The sequence below is a fragment of the Melanerpes formicivorus genome, unplaced genomic scaffold, assembly GCF_026170545.1.
Source record: "Melanerpes formicivorus ecotype bairdi unplaced genomic scaffold, bMelFor1.0.p_v2 SCAF_19, whole genome shotgun sequence".
In the NCBI taxonomy this organism is placed as follows: domain Eukaryota; kingdom Metazoa; phylum Chordata; class Aves; order Piciformes; family Picidae; genus Melanerpes; species Melanerpes formicivorus.
The window spans coordinates 4,713,952-4,733,724 of record NW_027142371.1 but is presented as its reverse complement, the minus strand read 5'-3'; the positions used below and the strand labels follow the sequence as shown (position 1 = coordinate 4,733,724).

Here is a 19,773-nt window from a genome sequence, read left to right as displayed (position 1 = left end):
TTATTCTTCTATTTAAATGTGGTTTCCTGAATTAGTGGCTCTGAATTGCTTTCTGGAGAAACCACCTTTATTCCATTACCTATACACTGAACACAGTATCATAGCTTGGACATCTAAAGAGAAGAGCTAATATAATGTGGTGAATGCATCCTCACACTTCCTTAATATTGGATTCTAACACTTTTGTTCAAATCATCTCTTTTTTTCTGGCAGAAAGATTTGAGGAGTTCGTTATCTGAAACAGATAATACCAGTAATGATAATAGTATTTTTATCAATCCTCTTTCACATGAGGGGAAAAAAAATGTAAATGTGCTTAGTCAGTAACTGCATGATTAAAAAAAACAGTGTTAGCTATTCTAATCACAGGTAATTCACAGGCATCCCTTTTATTTTTCTCTCCTGAAAATGTTAATTTGTGCTGTGTTACAATCAGTAATAAGTCATGTGGTGTTCTGTGCTGTTTTGACTAGTCTGACTACTGAGAAAATATTAGCAATGGTGAAACACTTAGAGTGCCTGTACTACAGTGCATAGCTTCCACACACCTGAAAGAGTGACAAGTGAATGCTCAAATGTTTTGAGGAAACTCAAAGTCAAGAAGGTGGTAGTGGAGGAATATAATTTTCTAGTCACATGTGATCACTGTGAAAGTGCTGCACAACAGGTTTGAATAGGGACGTTTGTGTGCTTTTAAATTCAGTTAATCATCTGGCTAGTTTGTTCTAATGGCACCTTTTTGATGTTTTAGTGTTCTAAATCCCCTGTAGCAAGTCTGGCTGTGATGCCTTGGAAAGAAGATAATGACAGACTTACTGCTTTCTCCCCTACCACATGCCTAAAGATAGCTGCTTAAAGGGTAGTAGGAAAGGAATGACAAGAAATAGCTTGTAGTTTTGCTGAGCAAGGTGGTGGAATACCTACTCAATCCATTCTAAATTCATTTGACCTTCTTTCACATCTAAATAATGCAGGTTTTATGTAGTAACTCCTCTAGTCTGTTATTCATCCTCCCTTACCAACATTCATTCTTCAGCTTATGAATTGATACAATTTAACATATGATAGGTTTCAGGTCTGATCAGTCTGTGCTTACATAACTTTTGAAAGTACAGTCTAAAACCTTAGATGGAAAGATTCATGTTAATAGTAAAGCATTTTATGTATGTATACACAAACATCTTCATAGATGCAAAAGAAAGCAGCTTTCTAAAGACTCATGAAAACAAGAGGAGGTTTAGAGCTTAATTACATCAATATTCTTTTAATGTTAATAGTTGCCATCTTCAGATCTCACTTTCTCCTGTGATAAAAATATTCTTGGAGAATAAGTGTCACAGGAAACTTCAGTTTTCCTATGACTGCCACACGCACTGCCAAATGTTTTAAGCTGTTAACTGTATTTCTGTATTGTAAAGCATACAAACTAAAATTGAGTTAATACAATTTTTACTAGTAGAAACTTCAAAATCATCACTAGCAAAAAGGTTTTGTTGATTTCTGCTGTAACGATTTAGCCTCCTTAGCTTATATACAACAGATTGTGTGTGATTTGGTTTTTAGCTATGTTTTCCTCTTTTCCCCAAAACAGTTCTTAATCTGAGAAGAGCATCCTTTTTCATCGTGCCCCAGTCTGGCTGCATTTCTGTAGATAACACCAGTGATGCATGGTGCACTCAGTTGTGGCTCTTGTGGATCCTGTGCAGACATGCTTTTATCAGAGGCGTCTCAGGTGCATGGATGACCACAGAGTCTTACTTGCAAATAAAACATCAAAATGAGAGTAATGGCAACACTTCTTAGGTTTTTTACTTCTGTGTTATTGTGTTCAGTGTACACTGCAGAGTCAAAGGATGTGTACCTGTTGCACACTGTATTTCTTAAGTGTTTTGGACATGGATTTGCTAATTTTTAGTAATACTGAATTTCTACACAAAATACTTTCTTCCCTAGGTGAGTGTTTTTCGTGATGTGAAGCTTGTATACCTCTTTGTTTGCTAACTCACTCCCATTGTGTACAGCCATGGGAAATACTGAATTTCAGACTTCATGCTAGATATATTTCTTACAAAGTGTTCTGGACGTTACAAGCCAGATACCATGTCCGTGTCCTTAGCTTTCTGTATGGAGAGGTTTGGAAATACTGTCTGTTGCATTAAGAAGATATACTTGGGAAACCATGCTTATCCCTGATGTGAATTATATGTATGACTTAGGAATATGCAGAAGCAAGAAAATACACATGCCCACTGAATTTTGTTGTTTTTACCTTTGTAAGTGTTGCATTATAGTTCAGTGCTAATGGTGCTACTGCAGAGCTCCGTAATAGCAGTGATAAGCCTTTTGACCCCAGAGCTGAAGAGTCTACAGCTAGCAAAACTGGAAAACAGTGGCAAAGCTCACCTACTCTCTATTGTGAGTGCAGTGTAGCACACAGATAAGCTGTCTTGTATTCTATTCTAGGAGCAATCCAAGGAAAACTTCTGAGAGTCATGGGTTTTTGCAAACAGAGCCATCAAATCTGTGAGAAGTGGTGCATTATATTAATCTTGCCTGTTCATGATGCCATCCTTCTTGATGCTGAAAGGAAACCATAGCTGTGCATCGAGACAACTACAAACATTGTGTCATTGTGTCTTGAATGAGATTCTTGATTTTTTTTCTGGGGTATTGTATTTTGTCTTCTGATGCTGAGGGTCTAATGATAGCCTTGAGAATATCCTGGGAGAAAGGAAGATGAAAGATTTACAATTGCTCCATAAAAATGGAGCTCAACAAGTTTCTGAGAATCTGTAAGCAACTGTAAACAAATGGCTTGAGTTTTACTGTCTTTCTGAGGCAGCAAGGTTTCTCACTGGTTTGCTTCTGTACTCTAGTTCCAAAATGTCATCTTGTGAATGATGAAGGCTGATCTCTGCTGCTTAATTGTTTTGCTGGACAGTTTTGCACATTACCTTTTAAATGTTTTGTGGATTTGAAATTTGGAAGTCCAGAGTTAAAGCAATATGATTTACTTGGTGTAACTCTAAGTGTGTAGAAACTCAAAATGCTACATGAATGTATGTAAAAGATACTTGGGTTTCTGAAGCCCTGTAAATTCTAAACTTAGAGCCAGGGCTTTCTTGCTTATGACTAAAGAAATTACTTCTTGTAACCAATCCAGTTCTCTCTCAGGATATGGAAGAGAGCGTAAGTTTCTTAGAGGGCTTACCTCACCATCCTGCAATTCCCATGTACTTTTGGACTTAAATTCTATTCTGATGTTAAGGCAGTGGTGTATTATTATCAAACTAATGAACTATTTGCACTGCAAGGTGTAGAACATTCACCACCTTTATTCTTGGGCACTGTGTTCCTCTGTATGGAAAAAAAACATGCTGGTGGTGAGCTCACTGCTCCAAGAAGTTCAAAGGTGTGGGTGACATAGGGCAAGACAGTGGAAAAATCAGTTTATCAGAGTGTTAATGTTTAAAATGCCATGACCTACATCATGGCTGGTAATTTTTTAAATTGAGTGCATTTCTGCAATTAGTGACTTATCAGCGCTCTGAAAAGCAAACATGACCTAAGTCAGTGCAGTATGAGTTCTGTTATTCAGCATCACTGTTACAAATTACTTATTCTTAGGATTTTTAGTGTAGTCTATCCTTAAAGAGCTTAAAATTTTACTTTACTAAGCTTTGCCACTAACATATTAGAACAACTCCCTTGGCAGCGTTGCAGAAGCTAGTGCTGAGGAGTGGAGGAGTACCCGAATGGAAATTACTGCATACAGCCTGAGTGTGTTACTTAAAATAATGTTTTTGGTAGAACTTTTTCATCATTCCCATAAAACAGGCTTTTCAAACATTCATAATTTTCCTAGTGCACCTTTCAAATTGAAAAGGTTATAGCTACACTTTACAAGTGATGAATCACGATGAGGATACAAGGCAAAAGTATCTTCTGTGCAACTTTGCTGCTGTTTTGGCAGTGGAAGGCTGCTTAGCCAGAGTTAGCTTACTCTCATGTAGCCTTTTCTACACTGCAAAGACAAAGATTACTGCCATTATTACAAGTTCCCATCAACTTTCCAGAAGTGCCAGCTCAACCCACACAGTCATCGACTGAAAGGTTTGCAATTGGATTAATTAGCCCTGAACTGTTAAGCAGTGTGATAGCATACTCGTTGTGCTTGCATTTCTGGAACTAGTGTATTACTGTGCTGCCTTCTAAACACATCAACCCAATCAGATGTAGCACATTGTACCAACTAAGCAGACTTGTCACTTAACAACAAAAATGTCGTAGGAGGAGCCAAGTAAAGGGAAAAAAAACCCAAACCAACCCTTGCTGACAGAACTAGTAAGTTGTCATTCTCCGTTAAAGCCAGCACTGTGGGAGGATGAAATGCATGTGCTGCTACAAAGTCTGTCAAGTGTTTGCTGACAAGGGAATGGAGAGTCCCAGGTAGCACAGATTGTTCTTTGCTTTTCTCTTGGGACAATGCAGCAGCAGACTGAATCTAATGTAATATCTTGTGTTTGCCTCCTACACTGATTTACTATAGTAACAGCTATGTAAATAGTGAAATACATTGGTGCTGGACAAAAATCAGCTCATTAATGTGTCATGTATTTTGTACTAGTGCCAGGATATACCTGGGTACCCTTTTACCATATTCCTCTTGAAAGGCTTTAAATACCAATACACATGATAAAACCAAGATTACAAGTAGTGTGGAAACTGGATTTGACTGTGAACTGTTTCCATCTTCCTTTGATTGCTGAGGAAAGCTACTTAGCACAGTATTTAATTACTTATGGGTTTCAGTTCAGCTTATGATCTTGTGAAGACAGGAGAGGTTTATCAGTGTAATGCTGAGGTCCTATGCCCTAGGAAGAAATGTGTTTGGGAAACAAACTCAATGTCAGAGGTCTTGTAGGGTCCTCTAGTCTTTGTCACTAGGACAGAACAAAATGCCTGAAGAAAATTTTATAGGATCTATGCCCCCCTCCCCCAAAACTCTTTAGTCTTTACTAAAATATTTGCTGTTTCCTTCTGCAGAATTCATACCAGATGTAAATTTCGGTCCTTACTGAAAGAGCACAACTGCAGATGCTTTGGGTTGTTTTTGAGGTCCAAGTTCTTTTGTAAATCAGTGTTGGTTTCTTTTGTTGCTCAGTCTTGGGTGGCCGAATGCCACTTGTCCCTCTAAGAAGTTGGATGCCAACCGCTCAGGGGTCCCATAATTATGTTGGTGCAACTGTGTTATTTTCTGAGATTTTTTTCCTCTTTCTTTGGACACATTTTTTATGTTGATGAGTTAATCATTTCATGTACTATCAGAAACCAGGAGTTGAGTTTAAAGATCCAGGGTGAGTAGTTACCTATTTGTGGGGTTTATGCTTCGAAACAGAGCAGCGGTGGCAGTGTGTGGCTGTGCAGGTGTGACATGGCTTAATCAGCATGAGAAAATACGATTTCTCCAGGAAGCATGCTATTTTGGGGTATTTACATTGACACGAATCCCTTGTGAGTTAAACCATTTAATATATGAAATGGAAAAAAGTCCTTCTAATCTTCCTTTTGAATGAGCCGTGAAATAGGATCCACGAACAGCCTGAAGTGTGAAGAGGTTACTGTGGCTTAGTTCCAGTATTTTTTAAAAGATACAGGAAGATTTTTTTTTCCCCTAGTCAGGAGCTTTAAGAAGAATTTATAATCTCTCATGAAGTAATGCAATATGTAGCTGAAAAATGTCCATTTTCATTGGCAAAAGCTTTCAATACTCTGGCTCGAAGTGATCTTGATGCTCCCTAACAAATGCATAATGTACTTTCTAGCAGACAGCAGTTCAATAAGTGTGTGCTGCCTGTAGTAGTACCTCTTCTTCAGGAGAAAACCAGTGCTCATGTTTCATGTCTGCCTCAAACAGACACTAAAGTGGCTACAATTATATTTTAAACTTTGTTTAAAAAATTACTTATTGAAGCTAGCTTTTGGTTAGAAGTCCGAAGTTTATGGCACAAGACACCTAAATAGCTGGGATTTGTAGTCTGGGAAACTATTTTTGTAATGCACTGATTTCTTAACATGGTGCCAATTTTTGAGGCTTCTTTCAGGCAGCCTGGTTTGTCTGACACGAAGCTGTCAATTCTGGTGTGCAAATGACTAATATTGGCTTCATGTGAGCTGTTTGAAACTTTTCATGATACTTGTCATGAAAAAATTGAAAATCTTCCTCCCCACAAATAACCTCTTCTTAGGATAACTTGACTTAGACTTAAAGGCTAGACCACAGTAGGTGAATAATATGAACCACAGTTGCTTCTGTGAACAGGTTTTTAATGATCCAGCGTTTTCTGCTGTGCTGACTATTTATAGCTCTACTTCATCTGTCTGCAGGCTTGAGACTTGAGCACATCTGAAAATTAGACCATCTGAGAATGTGCTAAAATGGCAGTGTCTGTGCATACAACACATTTGCTCCACTGACAGTGTTGGTGCTGCAGGGCCCTAGTGGGGCCCATTTCTACTTCTCTCAGGTTTATGTATCCTGCACTCCTAACTAGTATCATCCAAAATGACTCCCTCTATTTTTATCTATAACAGTAGAGATTAAGAAGTCTACCCACGTACCAGATCTGGAGCTTACCACAATATGAAAGGGAGTCATAAGGAATTTGAAATGTATCAGGAGCAGACTTCTTGATGTAAAGAAATTGTGCTGTTGGCAAGTGTCAGAGTTACAGCCTGCAAGACTGCACCTGCCCAACAGACTGCAGACTGTTCTGGCAAAGAATCTTTGTTTCTCAACTTGGGTAGTAATAGCAAGATCAGCAAGATTTGCATTTAACTTTTCATCCCTCATTACCATCACTCCTAAATCCAGTGCCCGTTCAGCATCTGCGATAGGAGAACTTGGAAGCGAGCAAAGTAGTGTATCGCTCCATGTTTAATGCTAGTAGGACAACTGTATGTATATTACATACCTGGGTGGGGGGAGTGTTTTGAAGAAGAGAACACTTTGAGAGGCCAAAGTTAGGAAGAGCATTCTTAAAAAGTAGTTCTATGACAGGGAAATGAGGCTGCTTAGGGTTAGCTTTGCAGAAAGGTGTGGTTTCACTGGGGGTGGTATTCTCATCTTTGCCTGATACTTTGTTCAAAGTCAGTCATATTATTATTAATGCTGCTTAATGGTTGCATGGAAATCCTTTCCACAGGTGTTGTGTGGAGCTATTATGTCTCATGTATGTTATTAGCTCAATGGGCACAGTTTTTACCACGTTCTGAATAAATCAGCATCTTGGAAGGGGGTTTGTGCCAATGCTGTTGTGCTGCCTCTTTGGAGGAAACCTCGGATTAAGGTATTTGTCATGTGTTCCAAATATCTAAATGCAATTATAATGGATTGCTTTAGTTGTAAATAAAAGCAAAACTGTGCACAGTAGTGAATCACTTCTCTGTTTGTTCATGGTTATATTTTACAGCTGGCACCACTGGGAAGCTTGATTACTCACCTCCATGTTCCTCTGCAGAAGACCAATTGCTGACCTTGTGAGTCTAAAACCCTCTTGTACTATGTTAATTGCCTAGTCTCTGTGGCACTTAAAATTCACTCCCATATTCCATGAGGAGTTTTGTAGACATGTTCAGTATTTATTTACTGATTACTAGTTTTGCCTGAGGAATAGAGCGCAAAGTTCTCTTTTTGTATACAAAAAGTAGTAGTATAATAAAATATTTGTTTTCTAGGAAATCTCTTTTGTCAAATAATGGAAAGCAAATATTTTCCTCACAGCTGAAAAAAAATTGCCAAGTATTTCTTTTTTTTGCTGGGTCTTTACAGAAACTGCTATTTTTCTGAGAAAACTTGAAAACAGCCTGTGTTACTGTAAGTCAGTGTAGTTGTATCAAGCTTACTAAGATGTATTGATTTCTGACAATTGATGATCTGGTGTGAGCAGAAGGGATGTAAAATTCTGAATATAGTTCTTGATAGCGTGACTTTTCAATCAAGTAGTACTAAAATACACCCTGGACTCTGTAAAACTGTCATGTTTGTGATTCCACTGTTCTCAGTTGCTAAGGTAATCTTGCTTTGTGTTGAAGTCAGTCCATCCTGTGTCCACTGTTCTACATGGCATACTGAATCTTTCAGGCAATTATCTGTCCCTCCTCAGTTGAAGACCTGTGGTCCAAATCTAAAGCCAAGGCTGAGGGTCTGGTAATACATACCATGATGGAAAGGCAATCTTTGACCCTCACTATTGGTACTTACATACCTCAGTCTGGTAGTTATTCTTGCTTTTAGATGTCCAGCTTGTGGAAGGATGTGACAAGAATGACTATTATTAATAAGATTATTGCAGTATATTGATACTAAAGACTGGTTTTGACAATAAATTCAGGAGACAGATTGGTGTAATTAATGTGATAGCTGAGTGCTTGCCCATGTTGGAATCTTTAAAGCATGTCCTATTTAAAGATCAGCTCATTTACGTTTTATTGGAGTAGGGAAGCAAACATCTGTGCTGCTGTTTTGCTAATTACTGCTGATGTTTCTGCTTAGACAAGCTGTCTGTATTCCCTCTCTCCTGCACTGCTCAATTTCTTGCATTTTGAGAAATCTCTTCTGTCTTTATTGCTCCCTTCTTGTTTTCTGAATGCTCTAAAATTCAGTTTAGGGTATTTTCTCTTTCTGCTCTTTGCCCTCTCTCTTCATCCTTTGCTCTGTTGTAACTGCAATTACAATTTAAACGAAGACCCACAACTTGCTTGCGATGCTGATGTCGAAGAACATGATACAGGATAAATGCACGTATGGAGGTAGAGGGGAGTGGAATAATGGTGGTGGATTCTGCCATTGCTGGTCTGAAGATTTGGCCACCCAATTATTTGTGTCTGGAAGTGCTCTGTGGTTGATAGATTTCACAGAAGCAGGAGAGGAATCTTTCCTGTTAAGAAGTGACCAGATGAATGAATTAGTGCTGGCTTTCTGTCCCTTCTTTCAAATGAACCCAGAACGTTATTCCTATGATCTTTCCTAATTAACTGTTTTACTTGCTAGTAGCATGCTCTATAAAGGACAAAATATGCCTGAATTGAAATGCAGGCAGTCATTTGGGGATTTTAAACTTCCCTGAGCACAAGAGGTAGGTTTCTATTCCTACATTGCTGCCATTACGTGTCTTTACTCCTCGTATAGAGGATTTTTGGTGTAGCAAGTTTCATATTGTGCTTCCATTTAGGACATGACAGAGAAATTACTGAAAACATTGGTTATTTTTTATTTAGTGTCAGTTTCAGGGTTCTCTAATTTTGTTCCAACTGAGTGTGTGGTGTTAGCAATGCATCCTTATTAATCTGTTGCAGAGTATCTTTTATGTCATTTTATGAAGACAAATCTCTTACCCAGTATAAACAGTTGTGGAGTCTGGTGGCAGTTGGGTTTGTGTGCATGCTTTTGTTTTGCTAATGTTTTTTAAGATGTGGCCATATTTTATGTTATGTGGTCATAAAAATTGAGCAATTCTTTCTCTAGGAAAAAAGAAAAGGCAGCTCTGCTCTGCAAGAAGTGAAATAAGTGGAATAAAGATGAGCGAACTTTACCTTTCAAAGCTTCCGAGTTTCACTGTGCATATTTTGCACAGCTTGAGTTGCTTTGTTGTAGACCAAGGAACTTATTTTGTTGCACAGCCTTTGAGCCTGATTGTACTGAAGTATATGGGTAATGAGAAACACTGCAAAATCCCTCTAATTAAAATGAAATTATTTACAGCACCAGCAGCTGCTGGTTGTGGTGGCTGCAAACTTCTTTATGTTTGTTCCAATCTTAGGAATTTGGAGCATGTAGGATTTAGCTTTGCTACAATTCAGGCTCTTGGCAGTTATGTAGGGGCTATGCTCAATCCTTCAGAAGTTAAAGCAAGCCAAGAAAATAGATTTAAAGGGGATTTTGGGGGGTTTGGGCTGTTTCATGGAGCTTTTTTTCTTATATAAAGCAGTGTTAGGCAATTTCTTTGGTTGACATACTTATTACTGTTCCTTGATGATACAGCAAGAGAGGAAGAAAAAAACTGCTTAGCAGCTCACATGTGAGCTGCTAGAGAAACCCTATTACAAATTTAATTCTAAATCACATGGAGACAGCACTCTGCTGACCTTGCCATTGTGTGTGGCTCTCGGGAGAATTACATCTTTATATGATTATTTTGTCCACCATCCTAGGAATCTGGCTTCATCCCCCTTATCAATGGGAAGCTTTAATGGAAAGCAGTGGTATATTTGGCTCCTATCCTTGACTCTTCTCCAGCAAGGGTTACTCATGGAGCACTTGCCACTCTTGCACGCAGAGATTCCATTTCATTACACCTTTGTACGTTCCTTGACTGTTACAGTGCACTGTATGGTCCTCAAAAGCTGCAACTTTGTCTCTGTTGGCTGGAAAATTAAGCTCAAACAGGTGGGGAAGTGAAAATGGATTGTCACTGAAGAGTGGTTGATGAAAAAAGATATGAATGCTTTGAGAGTTGCCATTTTGAATTTGAGCTCCTTGTAAACTGTTCTAACAGCTGAGGTTCTTCTGTAGTTAGATAATTAAACATGCACCCATCCCCTTTTACAGTTAATTTTATGCTTGTAAAGTTGAGCAGTCAAGTGTTTGTGTAGTTTGACCCCTTGCACAACTGTATTATCATTATATGTGACCATCTCATAAATGTTTGGGGTCTGTGTTGCCTCACTCAGTGTGCAGGAAAGATGGACCTTGTTGCAGCATTTTCTTTTTGCTCTCTTAGTGCCTGGGCTTATCAGGCACTGTTTGACTGTAAACCTGAATGCAGAATTAGCAACTACTTCTCTTAGAGTAGCTATTAACATAATGTCTAAATATTTTGTAATTATTAGCTTCATTACTGCTACCATTTCAGACAAAGGAGTGATAGACGTGACACACCTGAGATTAAAATGCTGTGATTAGCGTGGGAATATAGGAACTGATTTGTCTAGATGACTCTCTCTATAGCATTCTCCAGCTTAACTGTCACAAGCGTGTCCTCTGCTTCCTTTACTGCTGAGCACGGAGAATGCTTCTGAGACACTCAGGAAATGGTGGCCACTGATCTAAGCTGTCACCTGCAGAAAAGCTTTGCCTTCAGTAATTTCTCAGACATGCACCAGAGGTCATTTATAGTTAAATTTTAGCTACGGTTAAACATTCTTCTTGTGGTGGAGAGTTGCTTTGTTACTGCTTGGGTTTTTTTGGGTGTGTTTTGTTGCTTTTGCTGTTGTGTGGAAGGCTAATGCAGGCCAGTCTGTGAGAAGAGTGATGGGAACCTTCAGGTTCATGCCATTATGTACAACTTGATGAGTGTAGTAAGTGCTGTATTAAAAGCTTGTTATCCTCTGCATATGAACCAGCTGTGTGGAAGGCACTGAAGGTGCATCTTGCCAGCAACTTCAATTGTTTGGTGCCAACAAAAAGGGAGTTTCAGCAACTGAGGTCATCTGGGTTTGTGTTAAAGCTCCAGAGGGAGGTATGCAGGTGTAGTTAAAGGACTCTGAATTCTCTTCTGCACTGCCTGTCTGTTCCTGTAATTCTCCTTTTTTTTTCCTGGTTATTAGAATTACTTAAGAGCAAATGAGTGCCTCAGCTCTAATAGGAGAGAGGAAAGGGGTTAAAGAAATGTGGCACGTTGGCTCTGTGCCAGTAAATTTATGGAGCAATTTAGATGCGTTCTGAGGATACCAAGTAAGAATATAGTTCACTGGAGGGTAGTTAAAGATTTGTACTGTTTTAAAGATTCATTATAGGCACTTGGAAGTTAAATGATGATAGATGCCACAATAAGTTTTGCGTTTCGTTCTGTCTCTCATTTAGTCATCCCATATATTAAAAACCAACACTGTGTTTGAAGATAAAGGATCAATTAAAGATGTCTGGGACAGGTTCCACTGTCTGTGACACTTGTACAAGTGAATTTATTCGATTGTCTAACAGGATGTGTATTTGTTGCATAAGAATTATGATTATTGCTGTGCTTGAGGGCAATGATTTTAATGTGGGTGGGGTTTTTTTGTGGCCTATGAAATATAATCTATCAACAGCACATATACCAAATTATGTCCTGGATCTATAATCCCATTCAGTTACAGGACTGAAAACAGAAAGGGATGAATAATTTTTGAGTAATCTGCAATAATATTTGGTGAACTTCAAATATGTTATATCTAATGTATAAGATTTGCTGCTGAGATAGCAGCAAGATAACTCTGACACTCTTTTCATAGATTTGTAACCTTGTTGATGTTGAACCTTTCATCTTTAGAAAGGAGTATGATTTTTTTTGTCCCAAGATGACATTTGTATTATCTCAAATAGATTCTGACTCACTGTGAAGAGAAAATATTCTGGGTGTGAGACTCTAGCAGGTAGAGTGGATTATACTGTGCATAGTTAGATACAGGCTGTAGGCTGTCTTAATGCTTCTGGACAGAGATGAAAAGGTCAGTGTGCTTGAGGAGGATTATTAAGGAGACTAGGGTATGATGTGCTGAGCCTGAAAGATAACTTTGGAAGAGAAGTGCAATCCAACTGGTTCAAGGAGGTTTTGGTGAGGGTAGGTTGAGGATGATAAGAGATGACAGTGAAAACCAAGGGACTTAACTTTACAAGTCTGTGGATCACAGTAAGCTACAGAAAGTGAAACACTGGAATATGATTTGTGTAGTATCTCTAATACTGGCAAGGGGATGAACTGAATAACAATCTAATATGGAACAAGCACAATTCACAGTTATACCCTTCTTTTTGGGGTCTCCGTAGAGCTGAGTAGAGATTAGTTACAAAGAGCTCTTTTGTTTCTGTCTGATTTTGTACCCACAAGCTTTGCAAACAACTTCTTTTAAAAGCCCAAGTTCATCTTGTGCGTTGTCTCAGGCTTTAGCCAAGAACCTGGAGTGTTTATGTCACAAGCTCATACCTCTAAGGTGTTAATCATGTATTTCTGGGAATGTCAGTGTAGGAGTATAAGCCTTGCCCTATTGAAGTGCAGAACCTTTATCTTTGCTAGTTGTACGTGGATTTTTCCCTTTTGGAGTGTCTGAATGTTTCCATAAAGCACTGTCTGTGAAGCTGTAATGAATTGTCAGAGCCCTGCCAGTGAAGTCCACTCTGCTCCAGAACATAAAAATGATCTGTTTGTTACCTCTAATGTCAGGCCTTGTTTCCTTGAACAGTAATTGATGTCAATTGTAGATGTTGTCTATGAACTTGAAATTGTGTTGTTTATCTGCTAGGGACCTTGAAAGTGTGATCTAACTCAGTCATGGTGGTATAGATTGCATCTGTAGTACAAGAATTGTCTGGGGACATAAATTACAGCAATTAAAATTAGCTAGAGGAGAGAGAATGATGCATTATTAATTGGCATAGTCATTAAAGTGCTACAAAGAACCTAAAAGAGATACAATGTCAATACTCAGGCACTAAAAGTGACAGGCAGTGTGCAAAGACCAATGATTGTATTCCAAGCCTGAGGTCATTAAGACAGGCAATCACATGGAATTTTATGACGGCAGGTTAAGATTACTCCAACATACTAAACAGTGTGTTGAAATGGGTAATACTCAGGTGACTACTCTGAAGACTAGTGTAATTAATTTCTACCTAAAGGCTGTGTAGCACTTTGTTGTTTCCATCTTCTCTAGAATGAAGAATTGCAAAACTCTATCAGCAGTCTGGCAAGTTTAAGCACTTTTTCCAGTATTAAATATAATAATCTGAGCTCATGTAAAGAAGGATAAATCTTAGCATGCTGAGGAGTGAAGTTTTAATTAAGAGTCTCTTTATGCTACAGAAACAAAGTCCTGCCTGTGTCATGCTGAGAAATATGGCAGTCTGAATAAGAGGCTCACGGTAATGCAGCTGTATATCAACTACTTAATTATTCATAAACCTTCTTGTCAGTGAGTTTCAGTGATTTACCTATCTCAGCTAATTTGCCTTATTGGAAACACTGCTGGATTTTAACATAGTTCATTTTTAGGGCTATAAATGAGGAATAAATGTTGAAAAGGAAGTGTCTTTCATGAGAAAGAAGTTTTAAGAAGCGATTGGCAAAGTAAACTTTAAATACTGGAGGTTTAGGACAGCAATGTATTTGTTTTGACAGCTAATGGAAGAATGTATCTCCACTGGGCAGAGAGTTAAAACTCCAAAGCAAACATCTCTGTTTTTTCACATTGAAAGGATCCTTGGAAAGCTTTGGCTTTTTGTAACTTACCAATGCTTTCCTATTCTACTTGTTAAGAATTCAGATTTCTAATTCATCTCACTGTCTACCCCAACATTTAAACAGTGAATGTGATTAGCTTTGCTGTGCAGATGCCGAATTGAATGGTCTCTGTTGATTCAGAGAAGCTGAGTAGTGTCAGAGTTCAGTTACTGTGCTTTCAGGAAGGCCTTCTGTTGCCAAAATGAGCTTGCTTTTTTCTTTTTCCAAGCTGCATGCCAGAGGCTGCATCAGCATGCACTGGACTCAAGAAAAGCATGTGTGTATAGCTGCTGAAAGAGCAATGCAAGAGTACATCTACGTCTTCTCTAAGAGCAGCTACCCACATAACAGTTCTTCCATTAGTAAGTTAGAAGGCTTTCTCTTGGCATGTGTTAGATATGTACCTGTTTGCTTAAATAGATGGTTTTGACCAGTTAGTATCCTTCTGGGCACCAACAACCAGAAACACCAGGATTCTGTCTCTTTAGTCTTCAAGCTATGGTTAAAAACTGCCGTGTAAGACAGCCTTTTCCCTGCCATTTCTGAGGTCCTCTCTGTTCAGTGTAGTAGGAGAGTTTGTTTTTTTCCCAAGTATAATGATTTAGCACTCTCACACTGAAATGTGTCTGCTTTATTATATCCAACACTTTATTATTTTGGCTTTAGATACTTTATTTATGTGTTACAGCCTCAAAACTCTGCACTAGTTTGAAGTAACTGCTTAGTAGTCAGAGCAGGTATGGTATGATGCAGTGCACTTCATCATCTGTTTTGTTCTCTCTGGATGTTTCTATGAGTCAAATGCACAATGCCAACCAGGAACTCTGGAATTCAAGGTCTCTGGGGTCTAAGCAACTAACAAGCTTCCATTATTCCTTTCCTGGCTTCCATTAATTTTGTTGCTGCTCTTTTCAGACTTTTTAGGCTGTGTGGGGAATTCATTGCTGGGAGCTATAATCAAGTCAATCCTTAGCATTGAACCAGAACTGTGAATATTCATTTTAAGTCATATAAGCAAAAAAGTTTGGCTTTTGTGTTCAAACAATGTTTGATGTTGAGTGAAAGAAGTTAAGGAGGTAAGGAACAAAGAATGAAGTCGGACAATCCTGAAGAAGGTTTGTCTGGAGTGTAGCAGTTCCAGAGGCTCAGTGAAGCACTGTGAGTGTTCAGCCACAGTGTAGAGATTGGCAATGCAGGATAATGATGTAAAAAAAAACATAGAAAATTGGTTATGACAGGATATCTGTCCTAGGACAGCCAGCAAGAGACTCTAACCCTGACTGCTTTTGCTTGCTTCTATACGACTGTTGCTGTTCCTGTGTGAATTGACCACCCTTCCCTCTAGCAGGCAGTAGTGAGCCAATTCAGGAAAATCCAGGTGGTGATGTGGGATCATGAAGATGAGAAAACACTTCTTCACTGAGAGGGTTCCCACACATTGGAATGGTCAGCCCAGGGCAGTGGTGGAGTCACCATCCCTGGGGGAGTTCAAGCAGTGTGTGGACCTGGTGCTTAGGAACATGGCTTAGCGTTGACCCTTCAGTGCTGGGTTGAGAGTCGGACTGGATGATCTTTGAGGTCTCTTCCAACTGACATATTCCATGTGACTCTAGTGACCAGTGCAATGTGTAATTGATCTTTGCCAGGGTTCTTAGCAGCTTGAATGCTTGGCAGTTTCTGTTGTCTGAGCCAAGTTATGGAAGTGCTGTCACAAAGCAGTTGTCAGAAGTCTTGGCTGTGCTTTGGAGGCTGTTTACAGCTTCAATAGATGAGATTCCTGATTGGCATTTGAGTCACATATGTCCATCCTATGTGCTACTGCTGGGGTTACAGCAGTCTAGCCTTATGAGAAAAAAATAATCAGTCACCCATTCAGAAAAGAATTCAAAGCTCCTTGGGCCCTTCTCAACCTTGAAATGGTAAAAACTAACAAAAACTTTGATTATATGCTCAGCAGTTTCATCTGCATGTCTGGCATGAACCCCTCCAAAAAACTCCAACCAATCAACTCTGTCACTTCCCTGACTTTATTTTCTCCTCTTTTATTTTCTGACCAATTAGTTCCATGTGGCACCTTTTAGAGAGAGTGGACATGATTTATCCCAGCAAAGCCAGGTTCAGAAGGCCTTTGCACCAATTGTTCTTCTGATCTGCTGAGACACCATAAGCACCCTCAAAAACCTTGTACATTGTTATCACACTCTGTGATGAAGCATATGTGAATTTTTATTGTTGCTGTGGAGTTCAAGTGAGTGTGCTACATATGAATGGCAGTGTGTGAACAGTAATATTTCCTAAATTGAATTGCTTTCATTTTAATTTTTTACTTTCTTTTTTGCAAGGCTTTTGATGTAAAAGCTTGTCAATCATAATTGTTCATGGATCAGCTTTGGGTTTGGTGGTTTGGGGTTTTTGTTTTCCTCTATTACAAAGTTACATGTTAATGCAACAGAGTGTGAGAAACTGCCAGGGCAGAGAACTTGCAGGTGTAACTGGGCAAGACTTTGAAAGACTACAAATAATGTGCATCTTGAAACACTCGATTTTGGATTTCACACAGAATCACCAAGGTTGGAAGAGACCTCAAAGATCATCAAGTCCAACCTGTTGCCACAGACCTCATGACTAAACCATGGCACCAAGTGCCACATCCAATCCCCTCTTGAACACCTCCAGGGATGGTGACTCCACCACCTCCCTCAGCAGCACATTATAATGTCTAACAACTCTCTCAGTGAAGAACTTTCTCCTCACCTCCAGCCTAAACTTCCCCTGGTGCAGCTTGAGACTGTGTCCTCTTGTTCAGGTGCTGGTTGCCTGACAGAAGAGACCAATTCCCTCCTGGCTACAACCACCCTTCAGGTAGTTGTAGACTTCTGAAGGACCCTCTTCTTGACAGGATCCTCTGCCAGACATGCAAATCTTCTTGTGACATTTATCACATTTAAAAAGATCAGCTTCACTTTCATTAACAGTTTATCTAGGATCTCTATTCAGTTAACATAGCCAGGGACCAATAGTTCCTCTCAGCAGTGCTGCCTTTCATACCAGAACTATTTTTCCTGAATTCTTTCAGCCAGTCATGCTGTGGATGATGCACCTTGTGTGTTCCTATTCCACTTGACAAAATAAGTTCCCCTAGAAAGTTTGCAGCGGCATTTGCCAAGAGATACTGTTTTAACCACCAGTTGGAAATGATAGTGGAGAAAAGCAGTAGCCCAACTTTCACAAGTGCTCTGCGTGCATGGTTTCAATTATGTTTGTTGGAGCACTCAGCATTTCTGAAATGTGGTCTCTTAATGCCTGGAACCAACAGGAGGAAGTTAATGTTAGTGGAGGGAAAATATTGATGTCCATTCTTTGGAGTTGAAGGTGTTTGGCAGCTGGGGCTCAAATTAAGATCGTGGATACTGCTATGTGCAGTAAGGGTTTACTAATTCTTGTCCCAGCTGATGTGTATGTGTGTGTTACAGCTTGGAGACAAGCTGTGGACATAAGTAACCTTGCTCCAGAACTTGTCTTGGTTCAGTTCTGGTATCTCATTTGAGATGAAATCTGTCAAATAAGAAATGGATTCAGGCTTGTTTGTTGTAATGGTTTCTTTTTCACAGCAGATGTGAATTATCTGTGGAGGGTACAGAATGTGATTGCATTTACATGGCTGTGGCTCTCTGACACACAGAGGGGGAATCAGTTGGGATCTTACTGTAAAATGTGACTTTAATGCAGGTGACATACATTTACATGGGGATTAGCAGGTGATGGATCATGCTTTTCAAGAGAAACAGTGCGGAAGGGTTGCTTTAAGGTTAACAGGAGAGGCCAGCATGTGTTGCATTAGGAGCTTGAGCTCTTTCATCTTTAAGTACACAAGTCCTCTTGCTTGCAGTTCCCCTTCCTGAAGGAGAGAACATAGATATAATTGGGTTATACAGGAAGCTGGACGATTTTCACCACTATTCTATGCATTTTTATTTGTTTCTGTCTCTTTTCTAAGATAGGAAACTGACATTATCATGCTGCTGATAGGGAGTCAGTTGCTGTACTTAGATCTGTTGTTTATTGCATGACCTGCTGGATGTCATAGCCCAAGTTAAGGGTTCATCTGCATGCATTTGCTTTTTTTCCCCCATGTGTGAATGCAGGTCTTCTGACTTAGTGTTTTCTGGTAAACAGAATATAAGCCACCAGTCAAAGTGCTACATTGTGTGTTATTTTTATTGCATGCTTGCTGGTGGGGTGCTGAAGTGAGACTCCGAGGGAAAAGGTTTATAAGCAATTGAGAATATACTTCAGCCAGATTACACGATCTGACACCTCTGTAAGGGAGCATGGCTTCACATTTCTCTCTTTGTGGGAATTTGAAGCTGTAAATCTTCCTGTTTAATCTCAGTCTTCTCTGTCCCAGAAATATGTTTTGCTAGGCAGAGGAGTGCTTTGTACTCTGTGGTCTCCTGGGGCTATCCACTTTAATTTTCAGTTTATTATAATTTGCTCTCTTTGTTGATTCTTAATTTCATTTTGTCATAACTTGGCATGTTGTTTAGCTGCGATTTCCCAAGGTCTGCAGCTCCCCTGCCCTGGTCATGTCACTTTTGATTAAGCAGTTGCAAAGCCCTTTACCCAGCTTCTAAAGGGTAAAAGTCAAAAATCAATAATGTGCCAGTCCTCCCCAAGTGCAGTAGCAGTCAGAGGTAAATGAATGATTAAACATGATGAATAACAGTGTAATGGAAGACGCAAAGTAGGGAAAAGTGCTCACTTTAGCCTAAACTCAGAGATTTATTGCTGAGTACTACAAATAATGGAATCATCAATCTTCCAAGGACTGAAAAAGGCATCTGCTGCAGCCAGTTGTAAATGCAGTGAAAGGAATCTTACCTCCTCATCCCTGCCTGTTGTGTTCCACTTACTCTAGTATCAAGTACATGCTGTGTAGGAAAATCTGTATGTGCAAGTGGTAGTTAAAAGTTGGTGCTTCTTGTGCAACTGAAAGCTGTTAAGATTGATTTGATTGGCAGAGAAGAAAAAAAAATGGCTGGTATCAGTTATGAATGTGCACACAAGCATGCCAATATTGACATGTTGAAATGGTTCTAAATGACTGGCAGATTAGTTTTGTAAGCTGGGGCTGAGGTGGTACTTGTACTTACTAAAACAAGGGGGAAAGGGATATTGCTTAAAGAATGAAAAGAAACTTTTCAAGGAATGAGGAGAAGAAGGTAATTTAAATGTTAAAGCCTCAGTAGGATAATAGGGATAATTAGATAAATGTTCAACAGTACCCAGTGTTTGTATGTTAATTCTGTAATTGTGTATTGATGGGAGAGATCGCTAGCTGGAGACAGAAGAATTTTTCTTACCTTGCTTACCAAAGAAGAAGAAAACATACAGAAATGGAGAGTGCATCAGTATTACATCATTAGAAAAGATTTGTTGGCTGTTTGTGGCTGTAGCTTCTCAGAATTAGAAGTACTACTTGTCAGAGAAGTTAAAGCTTCCAGGTTACCTCAGC

General features: G+C 39.3%; 1 protein-coding gene across 2 annotated transcripts in view; it reads left to right on the top strand.

Annotated features, from left to right (window-relative positions):
- The window catches only part of SULF2 (sulfatase 2), a 152,872-nt gene that overhangs the window by 40,465 nt on the left and 92,634 nt on the right, over nucleotides 1–19,773 (top strand). For both annotated transcript variants that reach the window (XM_068149877.1, XM_068149874.1), the window contains exon 3: nucleotides 7,473–7,539. The gene's annotated coding sequence lies outside the window, so the exon portion shown is untranslated. The remainder of the gene's footprint in view (nucleotides 1–7,472; nucleotides 7,540–19,773) is intronic.